This window comes from Panthera tigris, chromosome D4, assembly GCF_018350195.1.
Source record: "Panthera tigris isolate Pti1 chromosome D4, P.tigris_Pti1_mat1.1, whole genome shotgun sequence".
In the NCBI taxonomy this organism is placed as follows: domain Eukaryota; kingdom Metazoa; phylum Chordata; class Mammalia; order Carnivora; family Felidae; genus Panthera; species Panthera tigris.
In genome coordinates, this window is record NC_056672.1 from 19,571,027 (window position 1) to 19,591,908 (window position 20,882).

At 37.6% G+C, this 20,882-nt stretch overlaps 1 long non-coding RNA gene across 2 annotated transcripts in view; it reads right to left on the reverse strand.

The window, feature by feature from the left end:
• LOC122233220 overlaps window positions 1–20,882 on the reverse strand; it is a 104,015-nt gene that overhangs the window by 9,046 nt on the left and 74,087 nt on the right. The window contains exons 1-2 of one of the 2 annotated variants that reach the window (XR_006210741.1): window positions 2,442–2,536; window positions 586–757 (exon numbers count right to left, since the gene is read on the reverse strand). The exons of the other annotated variant lie outside the window; for it this stretch is intronic. This is a non-coding gene — a long non-coding RNA (uncharacterized LOC122233220). Of the gene's footprint in view, window positions 1–585; window positions 758–2,441; window positions 2,537–20,882 lie in introns of those variants that run through there. 2 annotated transcript variants of the gene reach the window in all.

Sequence of the window (20,882 nt, forward strand, 5' to 3'; positions counted from 1 at the left end):
AAATAAACATTAAATAAATAAATAAATAAATACAGTCATTGCAGCTTTATTTATAATAAGGAACAACTGAAAAGGGCAGAAATTTCCCTCAAGTAGCGAATGGTTGAATGAATTTTGTGCATTTGTATTGTGGAATACTATACGAGGAGTGAAAAAAAATGAGGTAAATTTATATTTACTACGTGAGAGTTCCAAGACATATGATCAAGTGAAAAAAGCAAGATGCCAACTGCTTTGGGTGAGGAGGACTTCTTTTTTATTTACTCTTATAACTGCATATTTGTATGCAGTTAGCACATTTTGCTTACGTAAGTAAGAATAAAAGGAATCTTACTTAATAGGATCCAAAAACCACAGCAGTACCATTACTGCTGTCACGTATCCATAAACCTCACCGGGGCCCACAGGCTGCAAGAGGTCCTGGGCTACACCCTTCCAGGTCGGGGGTTGATTGGTGATACCAAGGTCAAGAAGTTGGAGGCTCAAAAGAACAAAGCTGAAATAATGCTGAACTAGCTAGCACAAGAGGAGAAAGTTCTTCCTCAACACCGTTTACTGGTCCAGCTATCGGCAAGAATCACTTACTTCCTCTTCTGTTTTGGACTTCATTGGAAGTCCTTTCGTCAAAGGGAACTGCAGTACCCAGGGCACGACAATGCCGTATCCATCTTCTGTTTCTTGATAAAATCCCTCCTGTCACGGGGGAAACACAGCACCAAGTCTCTCTCTCCTCCTTTCCCTCTGCAAAACCTTCATTCTTGTTTAGCGGAAACATTTAGGGAAAACAAAACAAAACAAAAAACTACTTAAAAACAGATTTTTTGTAACAAAAACATAGGTGCATCTATAAAGGTTATATATTAGACTTCGCACCAAGAATCATTTTCTCTGAAAAATTCATTTAGAAAGTGAAAAAGTATCACCATTCAAAACAAGGCCATTATTCTCCTACAATTTTTTGCGTATGTATTCTAATTATTTTGCACTATGTTGCACTATTTAAAAATCTTTCTTTTTCCATGTAGGTTTTTCACCTTCTAATCATTTTGCACTGTTTTCATATATTTTTCAGAAGAGTATATTGTTTAGCCTAAGGTTCACAGGATAGCAAGCTAGAACCAAAACTGTAAGTGATCACACAAATAAGAAAGCAGGTGGGAAAAATTCTGTGCTTATCACTTGAAGAATAACCAAAACACTTGAGCATTTTGAGCAGAATGAACTTTGGTGTGAAAATTAGGAAACCTCAGCTCCACTGTTCTGCACCAGTCATTCCACGAGATGTTGGACAAATGTGTGGCCTCTTCAATATTTCACAGATAGAGGAGTTTCCTTATCTGTAAATGAACTGGACTGGATAACAATCCATTGATACGTTGCCTGAGCTCTTACTGTGTGTTCAGAACTAGGCTATGCGCTTTATATATATTATCTTGTTTGATTCCTATCACAGCCATTTGAGATAGAGATTATTCCCTCAATTTTTTAGATGAAGATGATGAGGCTCAGAGAGAGTAAATAACTTTATTTCCCTAGGGAATACAACTGAACGTGGGGAGTCTGGATTTGAATCCAGATCTAATTCTGAAGTTTGTATTCTTAAGCTAAGAGCTAATCATAACCTTCACTATATGTTGTTTTAAGGCTACCTTTGCATTATACTTTTACTCCTGATGGGTTGAGGGAGAAGGAGGAGAGGTTTGAAATAAGAGGACTTTAAGATTCCCTTGCTGTTTCAGACAGCGAGTATAACTTAAAGCTTCTTCCATATCTAGAATGTTCAGATGTGGGGGGCAATACATTTCCACACCAGGCTGGAAATTTATAGTTGTGAGGCCATCCTGAAAATTTCCACTAAGATGACAAATGATTTAAGCGGCTGAAGACAGACAAATCTCTCAGCTAAAAAGACACTTCCAGGTCAGCTTCGCTGGCTAGCCTGGATGCTTATGATTCACTTATTGTGCGATAAAGTGGTGGGCTTATGTTTCCAGAGCTAATGATTCAAAAGCTTTCTGTGGTATTAAACTGAGACGCATACAGAAACAAAAGGCAATTAGAAGCAATCAAGGCATTCAGAAATTAAGATTCAATTCTGCATTTGCTAAACTCTTCATGAAGGAAATCAGTAAATTTTTTTAAAGCCATGAATATGATACACAAAGAATTAAAAAAGCAATCAATTTAAAAATGTACACATGCTTCCCAGAATGCTTAGGGTATGTAGGGCTGAGCCATTTTTCACTTGTCACATTCACATTTATATAGACATGTGCCTGTGAACACTCTCTTGAGTAATATTTCTATTTCAGTTGACAGATGAACGGGTATGTAACTCTTTGAGCTCCAGAAAAATCCTTATGCCCATCTAAGACGAAAAGCCACACTGAACTATTTTTACAAGTACTTCTGGCAAAATGCAGTGAGCAGGCTTCTCTTACTTGGATTTTGGTATAAAAGATGTTTGAAAATCCCTGAAGTCACCTTCAGCTGGTAGATCTAAGGTTTGTGAGAGTACCATCATACTCAGCCTCTAGGAAACTCTAAAGTGACAAGAAGACAGGAATAGAAATAATTATTTTTTAGGGTACGTGGGTAGCTGTCAGTTAAGTGTCCGACTTCAGCTCAGGTCATGATCTCACGGTTCGTGAGTTTGAGCCCCACATTGGGCCTCTGGTTGACAGCTCAGAGCCTGGAGCCTGCTTCAGATTCTGCGTCCCCCTCTTTCTCTGCCCCTCCCTCACTCAGGCTGTCTCTCTCTCTCTCTCAAAAATGAATAAACATTAAAAAAAAGTTAAAAGAAAAGAAATAATTATTTTTGCATCCAAGCAACTCTTTGGCTTCTTCAGTTAATACTTGCATTTTTCTCAGTGCCAAATTCAGTACCTTTAGAAGATGGAGTAAAGCATTTACGTTTCAGACATCACCCTTCCATTAGTCACTCACGTTTTTTTCATTTTCTTCACATGGTCCAGTTTCTATATTTCATCGAAATTTTTCCTGCCCAGCTCCTTTGTACCTGTTGTTACCTATGTCTGAAATACTCTTATATCTCCTCTCCCTTTTCCAGCTGGCTCACGTTTTAGGTTTTAGCTTAAATATCACCCTTTGGGAGAGGTTTTCCATACTAACTGCTAAAGCACGACTCCCTCCTGATGCAAGAGTGGCTCAAAATTCACAAATCAATCAATGTGATACTTCACGTCAACAAGAAAAACCACATGATCATTTCAACAAGTGCAGAAAATCACCTGACAAGGTAACAACATCCACTCATGATAAAAACCCTCAACAAAGTAGGTTTAGAGAAAACACACCTCGAAATAATAAAGGCCATTTATGAAAAACCCACAACTACCATCATACTCAATGGGGAAAAAATGAGAGCTTTACCCCAACATCTGGAACAAAACAAGGATGTCCACTCTTACCACTTTTATTCAACATACTACTGGAAGTCCTAGCTACAGCAATCAGACAACAAAAAGAAATAAAATGTATCTAAATTGGTAAGGAAGAAATAAAACTTTCACTATTTGCAGATAACAAATCCAAAAGATTCCACCAAAAAACTGCTAGAATTGATAAATGAATTCAGTAAAGTCACAGGATACAAAATCAATGCACAGATATCTGGTGCATTTCTATACACTAATAATGAAGCAGCAGAAAGAGAAATTAAGAAAATAATCTCATTTACAATTGTGCCAAAATCAATAAAATTGCCAGGAATAAACTTAACCAAGGCAGTGAAAGACCTCTACTTGGAAAACCAAAAAACACTGATGAAAGAAAGTGAAGATGACACAAACAAATGGAAGGATGTTCCATGCTCATGGATTAGAAAAACAAATATTATTATAATATCCATAGTGCTCAAAGCAATCTACAGATTTAATGCATCCCTATCAAAATACTCAACAGCTGTTTTCACAGAACTAGAACAAACAATCCTAAAATTTGTATGGAACCACAAAAGACCCCAAATAGCCAAAGCAATCTTGAAAAAGAAAAACACAACTGGAGGTATTACAATCCTAGATTTCAAGATATACTACAAAGCTATAATAACTAAAATAGTATGGTACTGGCATAAAAACAGACACATAGATCAACAGAACAGGAAAGAACACATAGAAAAAATCCACAGTTATATGGTCAATTCCTCTTTGACAAAGGAAGCAAAAATACGCAATGGGAAAAAGACCATCTTTTCAACAAATGGTGTTGGAAAAACTCGACACCTACATGCAAAAGAATGAAACTAGACCACTTTCCTACACCATACACAAAAATAAACTCAAAATGGATTAAGGACCTAAATGTGAGACCTGAAACTATAAAAATCTTAGAAGAGAGCACCGGCAGGAATTTCTCTGACATAGGCCATAGCAACATCTTTCTAGATATATCTCCTGAGGCAAGGGAAACAAAAGCAAAAACAAACTAGTGGGACTACATCAAAATAAAATCTTCTGCACAGCAAAGGAAATAATCAACAAAACTAAAAGACAATCTACTGAATGGGAGAAAATATTTGCAAATGACATCTCTAATAAGGGATTAGTACCCAAAATATATAAAGAATTTATACAACTCAACATCAAGAAAACAAATAACCCAACTAAAAAATAGAAGAAGATAAATACCATATGATCTCAATCATGTGTGGAACTTAAGAAACAACAAGTAAACAAAGATAAACAAGACAAACCAAAGAACAGACTCTTAACTATAGAGAACAAGCTGGTTGTTGCCAGAAGGGAGGTGGGTGGGAGGATGGGTGAAATAGGTGAAGGGGATTTAGAGTGTGCTTATTATGATGAACACCAAGTAATGTATAGAATTGTTGAATCACTATATTGTACACCTGAAACTAATATAACATACTATGTTAACTATACTGGATTTATTTTAAAAATGGGAAGAAAACATGAATAGACACTTCTCCAAAGAAGACAAACAGATAAGGGGCGCCTGGGTGGCTCTGTCGGTTAAGCATCCGACTTCGGCTCAGGTCATGATGTCACATTTCCTGAGTTCCAGCCCCAAGTCAGGCTCTGTGCTGATGGCTCAGAGCCTGGAGCCTGCTTCAGATTCTGTGTTTGTGTCTCTCTCTCTGCCCCTCTCCCGCTCATGCTCTGTCTCTCAAAAATAAATAAAGATTAAAAATATTTTTTTTAAAAGAAGACAAACAGATGGCCAACAGACACAGGAAAAGATGCTCAACATCACTCATAATTAGGGAAATGCAAATCAAAATTACAATGAGATATCACCTCATACCTGTCAGAATGGCTAGAATCAACAACATAAGAAATAACAAGTATTGGCGAGGATGTAGAGAAAAAGGAACCCTTGTGCACTGTTGGTGGGGATGCAAACTGCTTCAGCCACTGTGGAAAACAGTATGAAGGTTCCTCAAAAAATTAAAAATAGAATTACTATATGATCCGGTACTCCCCCTAATGGGTATTTACGCAAAGAAAACAAAAACACTAATTCAGAAATATATACGCACCCCTACGTTTATTGAAGCATTTTTACAATAGCCAAATTATGGAAATAACCCAAGTGTCCATCAATAGATGAATAGATAAATTAGAAGATGTGGTATATGTATACAATGGGATATGATTCAGCCATAAAAAAAAGAATGAAATCTTGCCATTTGTGACAACATGGATGGATCTAGAAGGTATAATGCTAAGTGAAATAAGCCAGAGAAAGATAAATACCATATGATTTCACTCAAATGTGGAATTTAAGAAACGAAAATGAAAAAAGGAAAAAACAGGATAAACAGAAAGACAGGCTCTTAACTATAGAGAACAAACTGGTGATTACCAGAGGGGAGGAAGGGGGGGGGGACAGGTGAAATGGGTGAAGGGGATCAAGAGTATACTTATCATGATAAGCACTGAGTTATGTATAAAATTGCTGAATCACTATATTGTACACTTAAAATTAATATAATACTGTATGCTAATTATACTGGAATTAAAATGTTTTAAATGTCCACCTACCTCCTTCCATTTGGTTCCATTACTTTAAATAATCATATAAAATTATTTATTTATTTTAAAACAATCATATTTATACTTGTATATCTAAAATAGCATTTATTTTCTTTTAGTATTTCTGACTTTTCCAACAGGACTGTAAACTCCATGAGAGTACAGAATGTAGTGAACATTACTCACTGCTCTATCTGTGACCTTAAGGTGCATATACATTGCATTGTTTCCAGGTGAAAAAGTGATACATATACAAACAGTATAAGGCGCACCGCCTCTCTGCCCTTCCTACCCTCTTCCGTGGGCCTCTTGTCTTTGCTTGGCTCCAGAGAGTCCATTCTGCTAGTCTTCTGGCGGTTTTCTGGGTTATTTAAGCAAGTGTGGGTGGAATCTAAGTGATCAGCAGGATGAGGTGAGCCCAGCGTCCTCCTATGCTGCCATCTTCCCCCTATGTTATCCAAACACTGTATAAGAAAACTACAGACCAATACCCCTCAGGAGTATAGAAGGAAAATCCTTAACAAAATATTATTAAACAGGTCTCAGCACATATAAAAGCAATTACACATCATGACCAAGTGGAGTTTAACCCAGAAATACTAGGTTAGTTTAACAACTGAAAATCAATTTAATGTAATGCACTATATTAATACAGTGATGGACAAAAAAACAAAACAAAACATTACTATCTCAATAGATGCAAAAAAAATCACTTGGCCAAATTCAATAGCTATTTATGATTTAAAAAAATATTCTCAACCAGCTTCCTCAACCTGATAAAGGGCATCTCTGAAAACCTACAATTAACATCCCATGTAGTAGTGAAAGACTGTATTCTGTCCCCTCCCCCCAAATCAGGAATAAGACTAGGATGTCCACTGTCATCACTTCTATTCAAGATTGTACTGGAGATTCTGTCAATGCAATAAGACAAAGATACTAGAGGCATAAACATTGAAAAGGAAGAAGTAAAACTATATTTGTGATGACAGAGTCATGGATGTAGAAAATCCTAAGATACAAAAAGAGAAAAAAGAAAAAAAAACAAAGAACTAGAACAGTTTGGGTTAGCAAGGTCAGAGTACACAAGATCAATATAGAAAAATCAATTTTATTTCTCTAAGCTAACAATTAACAATCCAAAAGTGAAATTGAGGAAACGATTTCATTCATAATACTATCAAAAGATCAAAATACTCAGGAATATATTTAACAAAAGAAATGCAGGACTTGTACAGTGAAAACTATACAGAATTGTTGAAAGCAATTAAATGCTTAAATAGAAAATTATTTCATATTCATAGATGGGAAAGACTTAATGTTGTTAGTTGGCAATTCCTTCTAAGTTAACCTATTGATTTAATGCAATCCTTATCAAAATCCCCACAGGCTTTTGTAGAAATTGACAAGAAGATCCTGAAATTTACATAAAAATAAAAATAGAACAGCCAAAATCTCTTTGAAAAAGGACAAAGTCAGAGGACTTATCTTACCTGATTTATGACTTACTATAAAACTTCAGTGATTAAGACAATGTGATATTAGCATAAGAATAAGTATAGATCAATGGAACAGAATAGAGTCTGGGAATAAGTTATACATACACAGTCAATATATTTTTGATAAAGTTTCCAGGGTAATCCAAGAGGATAAGAATTATCTTTTGAACAAATGAAATGGTGCTGGAAAAACTGTAAATCTAAATGCAAAAAAATAAACCTAGCCTGCTTCCTTATACGATGTACAAAAACTTACTCAAGACAGATTGTACACCTAAATATAAGAATTAACTACAAATCTTCTAGAGGCAAAGAAAGATTACAGTCTTTGCAGTCTTGGGTTAGGCAAAAACGTCTTAGTTATGACACCAAAAGAATAAAGGTTGGCCAACTGAAGTTACAAAACTGAAAATGTTTGTTCTTCAAAATACAACACTGAGAACATTATGAACTGACAAAGTCATAAGCTGGGAGAAAACATTTACAAAACATACACCTGATAAAGGACTTGTACCCAAAATACATATAAGAAAAAAACTTCATAACTCAATAGTAAGACCAACAGCCTAATTAAAAACAGGGAAAATATTTTAATGGACATTTCACCAAATAAGATAAATGACTTGAAAATAAGCACATGAAAAGATGTTCAATATTACTAGTCACTTCAGAAATACAAATAAAACCATAAGATACCACTGCACACCCACTAGAAAGGCTAAAATCAAAAGGCTGACAATATCAAAAGGCTGACACAGATGCAGAAAGATGTTGGTTTTGAAGGAATTCATGTGAGAGAAAGATAAATGAGTGCTTTGGGGAACAAACCTCATGGAGGTGATGTGGCTTAGACTTTTTAATTTTTTTATTATTTTTTCATGTTTATTTATTTTGAGAGACAGTGTGAGCAGGGGAGGGGCAGAGAGAAAGGGAGACACAGAATTCAAAGCAGGCTCCAGGCTCTGAGCTGTCAGCACAGAGCCTGATGTGGGACTTGAACTCATGAACCCTGAGATCATGACCTGAGCCGAAGTTGGATACTCAATGGACTGAGCCGCCCGGTAGCCCCAGCTTAAACTTTTTTGATTGGGCAAATCTCAAATGGTTCTGCCAGGCAGCTACAACTTAAAAATGAGAGAATTGTATTAGAGGAGCCATACAACTCCTTCCTCTAAAATGGGAATAAGTTACGGGTGGACCTAGGTGGCTCAGTCAGCTGAACGTCCAACTTCAGCTCAGGTCATGATCTCAGGGTTCATGGGTTCAAGCCCCACATCTGGCTCTATGCTGACAGCTCAGAGAGTGGAGCCTGCTTTAGATTCTGTGTCTCCCTCTCTCTCCTGTCCTCCCCCACTCGCATTCTGTCTCTCTCTCTCGAAAATAAAAAATAAACATTAAAAAAAAATTAAATGGGAATTAGTGGAAGGGAGAGGAAATGCAACCTCAGGGCAGGGAGAAGTATACATGGAACACATAAGTGGTTATGCTGAGCGTGTGTGTGATAATGAGACAACAGCCAGACGAGGGATAGGCTGCAGGCAGATGAGCTTCCAGGAGTAGATCAGGAGAGAGCAACATCAGATTTGGGTTGTCCTTGAAACCACAGCTCTGGAAAACTGGGTTTGAAAACAGTATAGAACAAAATAAAACATAAAAAGATTTTTTTTCACTCTTACAGTAAACTATTTTCTTCACTCATTTGGGTTAAAATTTCCTAGTGATTTAATTCTCCAGGCAAATTCACTGCAAATCTTTGATACAAAACAGTGAAACCAATTATCAAGGGGAAATTTTTATGTCGCTCCTCCTTCTAGTGTCTTGGTTTTTCCTCTGAACTTTTTATGTTGTGTTTAAAACGAAAATAAAATTTCATTTAACACCTGTAGGTAAAAACTGAATCATTAGTACACATTAAAATTTGAATTTGACATGCCTGAGGATGTTAATTTTTTGGAGTGTTCTTGGTACTTAGTAAATTTTACTCACCTAACCATCGTGCATATTCTTATGAGGCATCACTAGCTTTACAGGAAGGATTCAGAGGAAATCAGTATGAGAAATAGGTTTCACCAAAAAAATATTTTAATAATTTGCTTTTACTAATACAACCTGATAAAATTCAGAATACATATTGTCTGGTTTAAATTTTGCCAGAACTATTATCTTCTGATTTTTCCTCTGACTGGGCTGCCTGACACTGGAGAGCACACATACCATTTAAATAGTCATTTTATGCCACAGAAATTTTATATAATATTAAACTCATGAGACAATAATGGTTACACCATCCCACTTCACAAATGTAACTCTAACATGTGATCATCTAGTGACCATCTGTAAGGATCTTAGAAGAGGAAAACTGCTTCACAAGGCAAGCATTTTCCTTGTTTGATAATACTTTCATTTTCAGATATACAAATGCTCAATATATAATTTTTAAATTAATAAAGTTGACTATTATTTTTCTACTTATAAACAGTCTCTGATTTCAAAAAAAAATCCACAGATATGCTACATTGTGATGCTCAAGAGAAATTAATAATCAATCACCCCTATTACTTGAATGGTCAATCAGTGGCAGCAAGCAAGAAATGGGGAGGGATTTTTTGGCATAGAGTAGACTATTTGATTCTACTGTGATCAAGAGAACTGTATTCCTGGGGCACCTGGGTAGCTCAGTCGGTTAAGCATCCGACTCTTGATTTCAGCTCAGGTCATGTCCCACGGTTTCTGAGATCAAACCCTGAACTGGGCTCTGCACTGACAATATAGAGCCTGCTTGGGATTCTCTCTCTCCCTCTCTACCTGTCCCTTCCCTGCACAGGTGTTCTTTCTCTCTCTCAAAATAAATAAATAAAAACATTTAAAAAAAAGAGAGAGAGAGAACTGTATTCTCAAGCAGGATGGTTCAGTGGTTTACTTAGGCTTGTTTTGATTCCCATTGGTACAATGATTTATAATATTGTGGTCTTTAACCTCTCAGAGAAAAAGGAAGAAAATATGTTACATCGAGTTATTAACACTAGAAGGAGAAAAAGCTCTTGCCTACAGTATAAAATGAAGGAGGCCAAAGAAAGTAAGATGTCTGTCTTCCATCCATATGTTTCAACAGGGCAAATGATGTTCAATGCTAAGGAAAAGGTTGTAAAGTCTGCTGAATCTGATATAAGTGCTATCATCCTATGGGATGTCTCTCAACCATTGCTCAAGGCATTGGAAATACTGCATAGAGTCACAATCAAGGAAATTTTTGAAACTTCTCATTTCTTAGAATATTTGCTAAACCTTCAAAGACTTTTTCTAAATTAAAAAAAAATTTTAATGTTTACTTATTTATATTGATAGAGAGTGCAAGCAGGGGAAGGACAGAGAGAGAGGGAGAGAGAGAGAATTCCAAGCGGGGCTCAAATTCCTGAACCACAGGGTCCTGACCTGAGCTGAGATCAAGAGTTAGATGTTTAACTGACTGAACCACTCAGGTGCCCCTAAATCTTCAGAGTTTAAAAGTCATCAAAGAGAAAGCAACTGAAGGGCTGGAGACCAGCATGCAAAGAATGGGAATTCAAGGGAAGTTGCAGAAGATTCAAGAGAGTGAATAAAGAACCATGAAGACAAACCACTTTTGTAGCTTTATTCCACACGAAGAGATGGCATCTGTCCACATCAACCCTGGAGAACTTCAGAGATTCATCATCACAGGAGACAGTTCTCTTTAGAGAGGAGTCTTATTTGCCAGGGAATGGTCTCTAGTATTCCAATTACACAGGGGAGAAAAAGAACCTCTTTCAGGACTTACCTAAACTGCAAATACTTAAATACCTCCTGTACATTTTTTTGCCATGTTGGTATATCCCTTGGTATGATTTTTTAATGGATTAAAATTTTCAGACTCTAATATACTTACTTAAAGTGGAAAAAATAGGTAACTAAAACAAATGGAACTCCAGGAAGGTTACTTTCAAAAGAAGGCAACCATTAAAATAAATATACATTATTTTTTTATTTGGTCCCTGATTAAGTATTGTAGCTTGCTAGAAGTTCTGGGGAGGTATAGGAGATATAAGACCATAAGACTAAGCCTTTCATCTTGACTACTGAGAAGAGTTAAAAGAAAATTAAAAGGGGATAATCTACACATACAAGTGGAATCATCTCTTACACCACTGTTTGTATGATCTAGTACATGTATAGCACATGTATAGTTAGATAGGTTGCTTTCAGTATTTTGAACAAGCTTTATTCAATAATTTAAAAAAATCTTAACTGTTTTCTTAACTTTTACTCTGTGGGGACATTCCCTTGCCGTGGATTAAAAGATTTTGCTGGTCATCCTGCGGTAGTAAAAATCCAAAGATCATATTAAGTGACAAACACATTGTCACTTTTAAATTTGTCTTCTCTCTGCTACTAGAGTTGGCTGTAGCCAAGGCATAAGAGTCTTCCTACAAGATTTTCTTTATGCTAAGCCAAAATCTACTTTCTGGTCTCTCCCATGCCTAAATCCTACCTCTCCTCTATGGAGACATTCTAAATAAGCCCCACCCTTTTCCTCGGAGGTAACGCCTCTATAATTGAACATAGCCATCTTGGCTTTTCTTCCATTCTTCACTTAAGCCCAAATTATTCTCCTCTCAGTGGTTTCTCAAGATAAAATTTCCCCTTTAAAATTCTCACACCTATAGAAAACTGGAAAGATTAATACAGTTGTACCTATATATCCTTCACCTAGATTTTACATATATGTATAACTCTTATTTTTCTGAGCCATTTGAAAGAAAGTTGGCAACAACATGCTGTTTCATGCTTAACTATTTTAGCGTGACAACGTGTATCTCCTAATAACAAGAACTTTGTCTTCAAAACCACATCATCATTATCTCACTTAAGATTAACAGCAATTTGGAGCACCTGGGTGGCTCAGTCAGTTAAATGTCCAACTCTTGGTTTCAGCTCAGGTCATAATCTCACAGTTCATGAGTACAAGCCCTGCATTAGGCTCTGCATTGACAGCACGGAGCCTGCCTGGAATTCTTTCTCCCCCTCTCTGTCTCTGCCCCTTGTCTGCTCTCTCTCAAAATAAATAAATTTAAAAAAATTTTTTGTAAAGATTAACAGCAATTTAATACATTTAATAATATGGTATATACGGACCATATAAAATTCCCCCATTATTCAAATAATGTCTTTTTAGTTTGTTTTTTTTTTTTAAATCTAGGATCAAATAAAGGAGCTCACATTGCATTTGGTTTACATGATTCTCCAGTCTCTTTTAATCTAGAATTGTCCCTTCAAATTTGTACGAATTTCATGACATTGCTCAAGTTAAAATTTTAATCCAGCCATCCTGACCAACCTCAATCTGACAAATCAGAGCCCAAAACCTTCTTCAGATGTAGACAGGCAAAAATAATTTAGAAGAAGATTAATATCTCCTTTTCTTTCATAGCTTTTTTAGTAGCTGCAATAAACAGTTGGTTCCTGTGGTCAAAAACAGCATACCTTAGGCCTGTTTTTTATGAATACCTGTCATGCCGAGTCGTCCCTACCTTGGACTCTTATAATTCCGGTTTTTTTTAAACATTTTTAGTGTTTATTTATTTTTGAGACAGAGAGACAGACAGAGTGAGACTGGGGGAGGGGCGGAGTGAGAGGGAGACACAGAATCCAAAGCAGGCTCTAGGCTCTGAGCTATCAGCCTAGAGCCTGACGCGGGGCTCGAACTCATGAACCGTGAGATCATGAACTGAGCCGAAGTCGTATGCTCAACCGACTGAGGCACCCAGGGGCCCCTTATAATTCCGTTTTTGACCATACTAATAAAACCTTCTTGGTGGGTTCTTTTCTGTTGGTCTGGATCACTCGTGAAAATCAGTTGAGATCATTTTGAAAGCTGAGTCTCTGTTTCATTCATATAGTTGTCATCCTGATTTGTGACATGCCCACATGGGATGAACATAGCTTTGTAGCAGAGAAGAGCTGAGCACAGCTGAGCACAGGAGTTGGTCACTCAGGCAGGACCAGAATGGGGCAGACTGACAAAAGTGTTGATACAAATGCAGAGACTCAGGATGGCCAGCAAAGAAAGATGACCCAGGGTTCCTAACAATCCCCGTTTTACTGCAGGCAATGGGCCGCCAGGGATGGGAGGGTGAAGATTCCAAGATGGTACTGATGTCTTCAAAGGTGAACAGTGAACCTGGACTGGAGTGTGCTGTGGGGCGCTCTCAATCCAGGAGATAGGCAGATTGCGGGAAGGGAATTTTGTGCCTGGACAAACAGGGTCCTTGCCCTCAGACAGAAGTTCAGGACATATTTTCTGTCCCCAGAAAGATTGCTGCATAAAACAGAGCAAGTGTTCGGAGAATTTATGTACATAGGGGGTTAAACTGGCTTTTAGAATAGAGACAGAAACAGTATGTGAAAAGGGGGTTGTGGTCTGGGGCAACAGTAGACCACCGTATCTTGATTCTGTATTCAAAACACTATACCCCAAATCAGTGGCAGTTCCAGGGAGTATGTGCGCATTTGATATTCCTCAAGTCAGTTTCATCCTTGCTTTACCTTTTGGCTCAGAACCTCGCTGAAAAACAAAACAAAAACTCAAAATCCCCTCAAACCCTTTTCATTAATATAACCTCTGTTTTATCAGGTATCATCAGCCTATTGTATTTTCAGTTGAAGTAAAAATTAATAATACACTTTGTATTCCAGGGGATTTCTTATGTCCTGCTTCCTCCAGACAATTCTCACATTTATCTTAGCCCTGAGTTCCTGGCAGATTGCTCTGGTTCTTCCTCTAATACTCTTTCACTGCCATCCTCTGGAGCCTGCAGATTGTCCCTGGTGACCAGAAACGCTCTATTCTTATCCCCAATGCCCTGGATCTTGCAGGTTTTAAGAGTAAAGAGAAGCCAGGTTATGCTGTCGTAACAAACGGTCTCCCAAATCACAATGGCTAACTGCAAAGATTTATTTCTCATTGTGCTTCATGCTCATTACAAGTCAGTACAGCTTTGCTCATACTGCTTTAACCCGGGACACTGGCTGATAGAACAGCCTCTATCTGGAACATTGCCAGTCTCATCGCTGAGAAAAAGGAGAAATGGCAAACCACACACTGGGTCTACAAGTGACCGCCTGGAAATGACACATGCCACTTCTGCTTACATTTCACTGGCCAGAGGAAATCTCATGAACTGACCTGACATCAGTGCTATAGGGAAGTATAATATTCAGGAACATTATTTCAATTTACCATATGTGTTGTTGCTACTAGGATATAGGTTGCTATCAGGGTTCATGTGCCTATCAGGATCCACTTGCCTCTCTATCAGGATGGATGTGCCATTGCAAAAGGACAAGAAGCTTCGGGGTCATTGGCTGTGACTGAGTTTCTAACTGGTGTATTGACTACATAGTTCTCCCTAGGAATACAGGTTTCCAGAATTTCTTCTCCTCTTCCTCACATGCACTGTGGGTTCTGGGCTTGCTTAGGGATCAGGCTTAGGTCGGGACTGATACGCAAAGAACAAGCATGGGATGCCTTCTTTTCCTCCCTTACTAGCAGCTGGGTCACAGGCCTCCCCCAAGCTTTCTTTTTGGCCCATACAGCTTCTTCCTGAAAGACTGTTTTTGTTTCATTTTGTTATTATTATATTTTTTTCATCCTGGCCAACCATTTCACAACACACTGACAGCAGATTCAATTTTTCTTATGTTTCTTTATGAAATGATTTTTTTTCTTTAGCACTTTTTAAAACCCCAGTTCATTCTAGGTTTTGGCCTGCCTGGCACTATTGTCACAGGTTTCTATCATTCTTTTTGATTTATTTCTCTGTGACTCAAATTTCTACTCAAGGCTATGAGTACAAATGAGATCACATTTACAGTAATAACTCAAATTTCCTTGATTCATCTTGTCCCCTTGCTCATGTAAGACCTCTTGATCTCACCAAATGTCTCTCCAGTTATTTCTGGGCATGCCAGGAGTGCAAGCTGGGGTCAGGAGTTCCATCACATTCTTCTGTCTAGGCCTCCATCCCACAAATATCTACTGTTGGGTTATTTAGGATTCTGGCTGCAAGTTATAGAAACCAACTGAGCTAACTTAATCAAAATGGGGAGTCTACGATAAGAATACTAGGCCATCTCTCAGAATATATGGAATATACCTGGGTCTCAAGGAAGTTCTATTAGACATGAAAAAGAAAACATTTAAGAATTTCCCCTCTTTCATCTGCTCATTTCTGGGTGTCTGTTCTCAGCTTGCCTTTACAGACAGGCCCTTTCTGCTCTCTGGGCCCACATTGGAGAGATCCCCAAATTCTCCCCAAATCCCAGATTCAATTTCTGCTGAGAGGATGCCCTTCCCTCAGGTTTGATCAGGAGTCCAGGTGTGGACTTTAAGTTAAAAATAAGGTTTAGTTACCACAAAAAAAGTAGGGGAGAGGTCTGGAGATTTGGCAGAGTCAGGTGGGAATTGGGGGGGAAAAGATTTTTCTTGAGTTTGTCAGACACTGTAAAATAAAGTACCACAGATTGGGTGACCTAATCAATAGAAATTATTCTCTCATAATTCTGCAGGCCAGAAGTCCAAGAACAGGGTATCAGCAGGTCTGATTTCTTTTGAGGTATCTCTTCTTGGCTTATTGATGACCTCTTTCTCGCTGTGTCCTCACATGGTCTTTCCTCTGTACCTGAAAATCCTTGATGTCTCTCTCTGTCCTAATCTCCTCTTATTTATAAGGACACCAATTGGATTAGATTAGGGTCCTTGTTTTAATTCAATAACCTCCAAAAGGCCCATTTTGAAATACAGTCACATTTTGAGGCATAGAAGCTTCAACATATACATTTGGGGGGAACACAGTTTAACCCATAACATCTGTTGCCTAATAACTCACCCCAAAATTTGGTGATGTAAAACAAACAAAAAAATTTTAAGTAAGCTCTATGCCCAATGTGGGGCTTGAACTCATGACCCCAAGATCAAGAGTCACATGCTCTATTGACTGAGCCAGCCAGGAACCCCTGCAAAACAAAATTTCTTCCTAAACTCATAGATTATGCAGGTCAGAAATTCGGAAAGGGCAGAGTGGGGATGGCTCTTCTCTGTTCCATGATGCCTGGGCCCTCGGTTGGGGGTGACTCAAATGGCTGGGTGCTGACAATCAGCTGAGCTAGGGGATTCACATCTGAGATGGCTTCTTCACTCACAACTTTAGTGCTTGGGCTGAAATGGCTGAAATATATGCTCAGAAGGTATTGTCAACCACAACAAACACATGTCACCTCTCCATGTGACTTAGGCTTCCTTGCCAAATGGCAGCCTTGGGAAATATGTATTTCTTAAACGTCCACTCAGAGCTCCAAGAATGACTGCTCCAGCGATCAAAGAACACAGTGTTGGGGTGCCTGGGTGGCTCAGTCGGTTAAGTGCCCGACTTCGGCTCAGGTCATGATCTCACCACTTGTAAGTTCAAGCCCCACATCAGGCTCTGTGCTGACAGCTCAGAGCCTGGATCTTGCTTCATATTGTGTCTCCGTCTCTCTCTCTGCTCCTCCCCCACTCACACTCTGTCTCTCTCTCTCTCAAAAATAAATAAACATGAAAAAAATAGAAATAAAAAAGAACACAGGATCACTTCTGTTGTATTCTATTGACTGAAGAAGTCACAAGCACGGATAAAACAAGGGCCAAAGAATTTGTGGCCATATTATAAAATTGCTACAACATACATGTCCAAACTAGCTACTACATCACTGTCCCATGTACCCTCTGTGAGAAGACTTGGGATCTAGACTTTATTTAGACTAGTCTTTATTTATTTAATTCCATCCCCAGATTGTTGGTTCTTGATGTACCTTTTAAGGTAAGCTTTTTAAAAACATATTTCTTAAAGTTTATTTCTTTTTGGTAATCTCTATACCCCACATGGAGCTCAAACTCAAGACCTTGAGATCAAGAGTCGCATGTTCTACCGATTGAGCCAGCCAGGTGCCCCTGTAAGCTTTTTAACTGTTTAATTCCTGTCACCACTAATGTGTCAACAGCCACACTCAAGTTCTTTTCTAGTCATGCATCTTAAGTCTGCAATATTTCAAGGTTTTTTCAGTCTCATCCTATCTCACCATTTGCTTGTGGGCACTTAAGTCTTTTAAGCCCTTGTGAGAAATTCACACTTTTAGTATCATTTTTCTAAGCATATTTTGTTCAGTTTAAAGGAATTAAAGAGGTATAAAACTGTTTTTGTTGAGATATAATCGACATATAACATTATATTAGTTTCGGGCATGTAAAAGAAGGCTTCAGTATTTTATATATATTGTGAAATGATCATCATGATAAGTCTAGTTAGCATCTGTTACCATACATAGTTACAGTATTTTTCATGTGATGAGAACTTCTAAGATCATTCTCTTAGCAACTTTCAAATACACAATACAGTGCAAGTAGCTATAGTCACCATACTGTACGGCCCATCCCCAGGGCTTATTTATTTTATAATGAGAAGTCTGTATCTCTTGACCACTTTCGCTCATTTCACTCACCTCCAACTCTGGCAAACACAATCTGTTCTCTGCATCTATGAGTTTTTTCTTCTTTTTTTTAATTTCACATATAGGTGAGATTATACGGTATTTGTTTTTCTCTGTCTGACTTACTTTACTTAGTGTAATGTCCTTAAGGTCCATCCATGTTGTTGTGAATGGCAAGAATTCCTTTTCTTATGGCTGAGTAATATTGCATTATATATATAATGGAGATATCTTTTCAGATTAGTGTTGTTGCTTTCTTCAGATAAATACCCCAAAATGGAAGTTCTGGATCATGTGGTAGTTTTATTTTTAATTTTTTGTGGCTCCTCCATAATGGCTGTACCAATTTATATTCACACCAACAGTGCACAAGTATTCCCTTTTCTCCACATCCTCGTCAACATGTTATTTCTTGTGTTTTGATTTTAACCATTCTGAGAGGTGTAAGATGATACCTCATGGTTTTGATTTTCATCTCCTGATGATGAATGATGAGTGATGATGAGCACCTTTTCATGTACAGGTTTGCCATCATCTGTATGTCTTCTTTGGAAAAATATCTATTCAGATCCTTTGCCCATTTCTTAATCAGATTGACTTTTTTTTTTTTTTTTTTTTTTTGCTATTGAGTTATAGGAGTTCCTTACATATTTCGGATATCAACCCTTTATCAGATATGCGATTTGCAAACATTTTCTCCCATTTGTTAAGCTGCCTTTTTATTTTGTTGGTTTCCTTTGCTGTGCATAAGCTTTTTAGTTTGATGTAGTCCTACTTGTTCATTTTTGCTTTCGTTGCCTTTGCTTGTAGTAACAAGTCCAAAAAAATCATAAGCAGAACCAATGTCAAGTAGCTTACTGCCTGTTTTCTTCTAGGAGTTTTATGGTTTTGGGGCTTATTTTCAAGTTTTTAATCCATTTGAGTTAATTTTTTATATGCTGTAATGTAGTGGTCCAGTTTTATTCTTTTACATGTGGTTGTCCAGTTTCCCCAACACTACTTATTGAAGAGACTGCCTTTTCCATGTTCTTGGCTCCTTTGTCATGACTAATTAACCATTCGTGTGTGGATTTATTTCTGGGCTCTCTATTCTGTTCCACTGATCCATGTGCCTGTTTTTATGCCAATACTGTACCGTTTTCATTACTATAGCTTTGTTATATAATTTGAAATCAGGAAGTATTATGCCTCCAGCTTTGTTCTCCTTTCTTGAGATTGTTTTGTCTATCTGGAGTCTTCTGCAGTTCCAAACAAATTTTAGGATTATTTCCTGTATTTCTGTGAAAAATGCCATTGGAATTTTTATTTTTGAGACAGAGAGAGACAGAGGACGAACGGGGGAGGGTCAGAGAGAGGGAGGCACAGAATCTGAAACAGGCTCCAGACTCTGAGCTGTCAGCACAGAACCCGATGCGGGGCTCGAACTCACGTACCGCGAGATCATGACCGAAGCCGAAATCGGCCGCTTAACCGACTGAGCCACCCAGGTGACCCAGCCATTGGAATTTTTATAGGGATTGCATTGAATCTGTAGATTGCTCTGGATAGTATGAACAGTTTAACAATATTAATTCTTCCAATTCATTAGCACAGATTATCTTCCCATTTATTTGTGTCTTCAATTACTTTCATCAACGTCTTATAGTTTTCAGTATACAGGTCTTTTACCTCCCTGGTTAAATTTATTCCCAGGTGTTTCATTCTTATCACTGCAATTATAAATGGAATTTCTTTCTTAAATTCTCTTTCTGATAATTCACTATCAGTGTATAGAAATGGGACAGGCTTTTGTATTCCGATTTTGTATTCTGCAACTTTGCTGAATTTGTTTATTAGTTCTAACAGTTTTTGGTAAAGTCTTTAGGGTTTTTTACATATAATATCACATATGCAAACAGTGAGTTTTATTTTTTCCTTTCCAAGTTGGATGCCCTTTATTACTTTTTCTGCCTAATTGCTCTGGCTAGAACTTCCAATACTATGTTGAATAAAAGTGGCAAGAGTGGACATCATTGTCTTGTTCCTTAGTAATTTTTTATTGGATACTCGCTCTTGTGAATTTCACATTCTTTGGGCATGAGTATTGTATTCTTTAAAAAATGTTAAATATTTTCTGGCCAGTGGGTCACTAGCAGGTTAGTTTGATCCTTTTAAGGTTATTTAAAAGTTTTTTTTAGAGTGAGTCTAGAAGAGCTTTTTTTCTGGAGCTAATTTAGTCCTGTTTCTAAGGCATATCCCTCATGGAGTCTCTACCAAATGTCCTTCGTACTTGGTGAAATCTCTCGTTTGGATGGAAAAACTCTAATAATTAATATGCAGGCCTGGGGCCTATTCATCTTATAGCTCCCCAGTAATTGTTGCTTCCTTTGAAGTTGCTCTTTTCCAGCTACATGGGGTCTAATCATATATATTTGCAGACTGGTATTTTGTAAAAACATGAGGCAACCTATGCAAATTTCTAAAGTTCTTTCTCTGTGTAGCTGTATCCTCTCTGATACTCTGTCCTATAAATTCTAATTGCCTGAAATCTAAGCTCTGCCTTCTTAATTCCAGAAGATTGTCAAACTCTTTTTGTGTCACAGTCTAAGAATGATCCCAGGAGAGAGAAAACCTAGGCAATGGGAGGGGGCTCACCTCTCTTATTTTTCTTTTCTCAGGAATAAAGTTCACTATTGCTTTATATCTAATATCCAAAAATAGGTGTCTTCTATGTATTTTCCACTTTTCTAGTTGTTTATGGTGGGAGGGTAATTCCAGAGTGTTACTCTCTCCTGGCTGAAAAAAAAAAAAGCCAGGATACTTTAATAACTAATCAAAGCACTCAAGC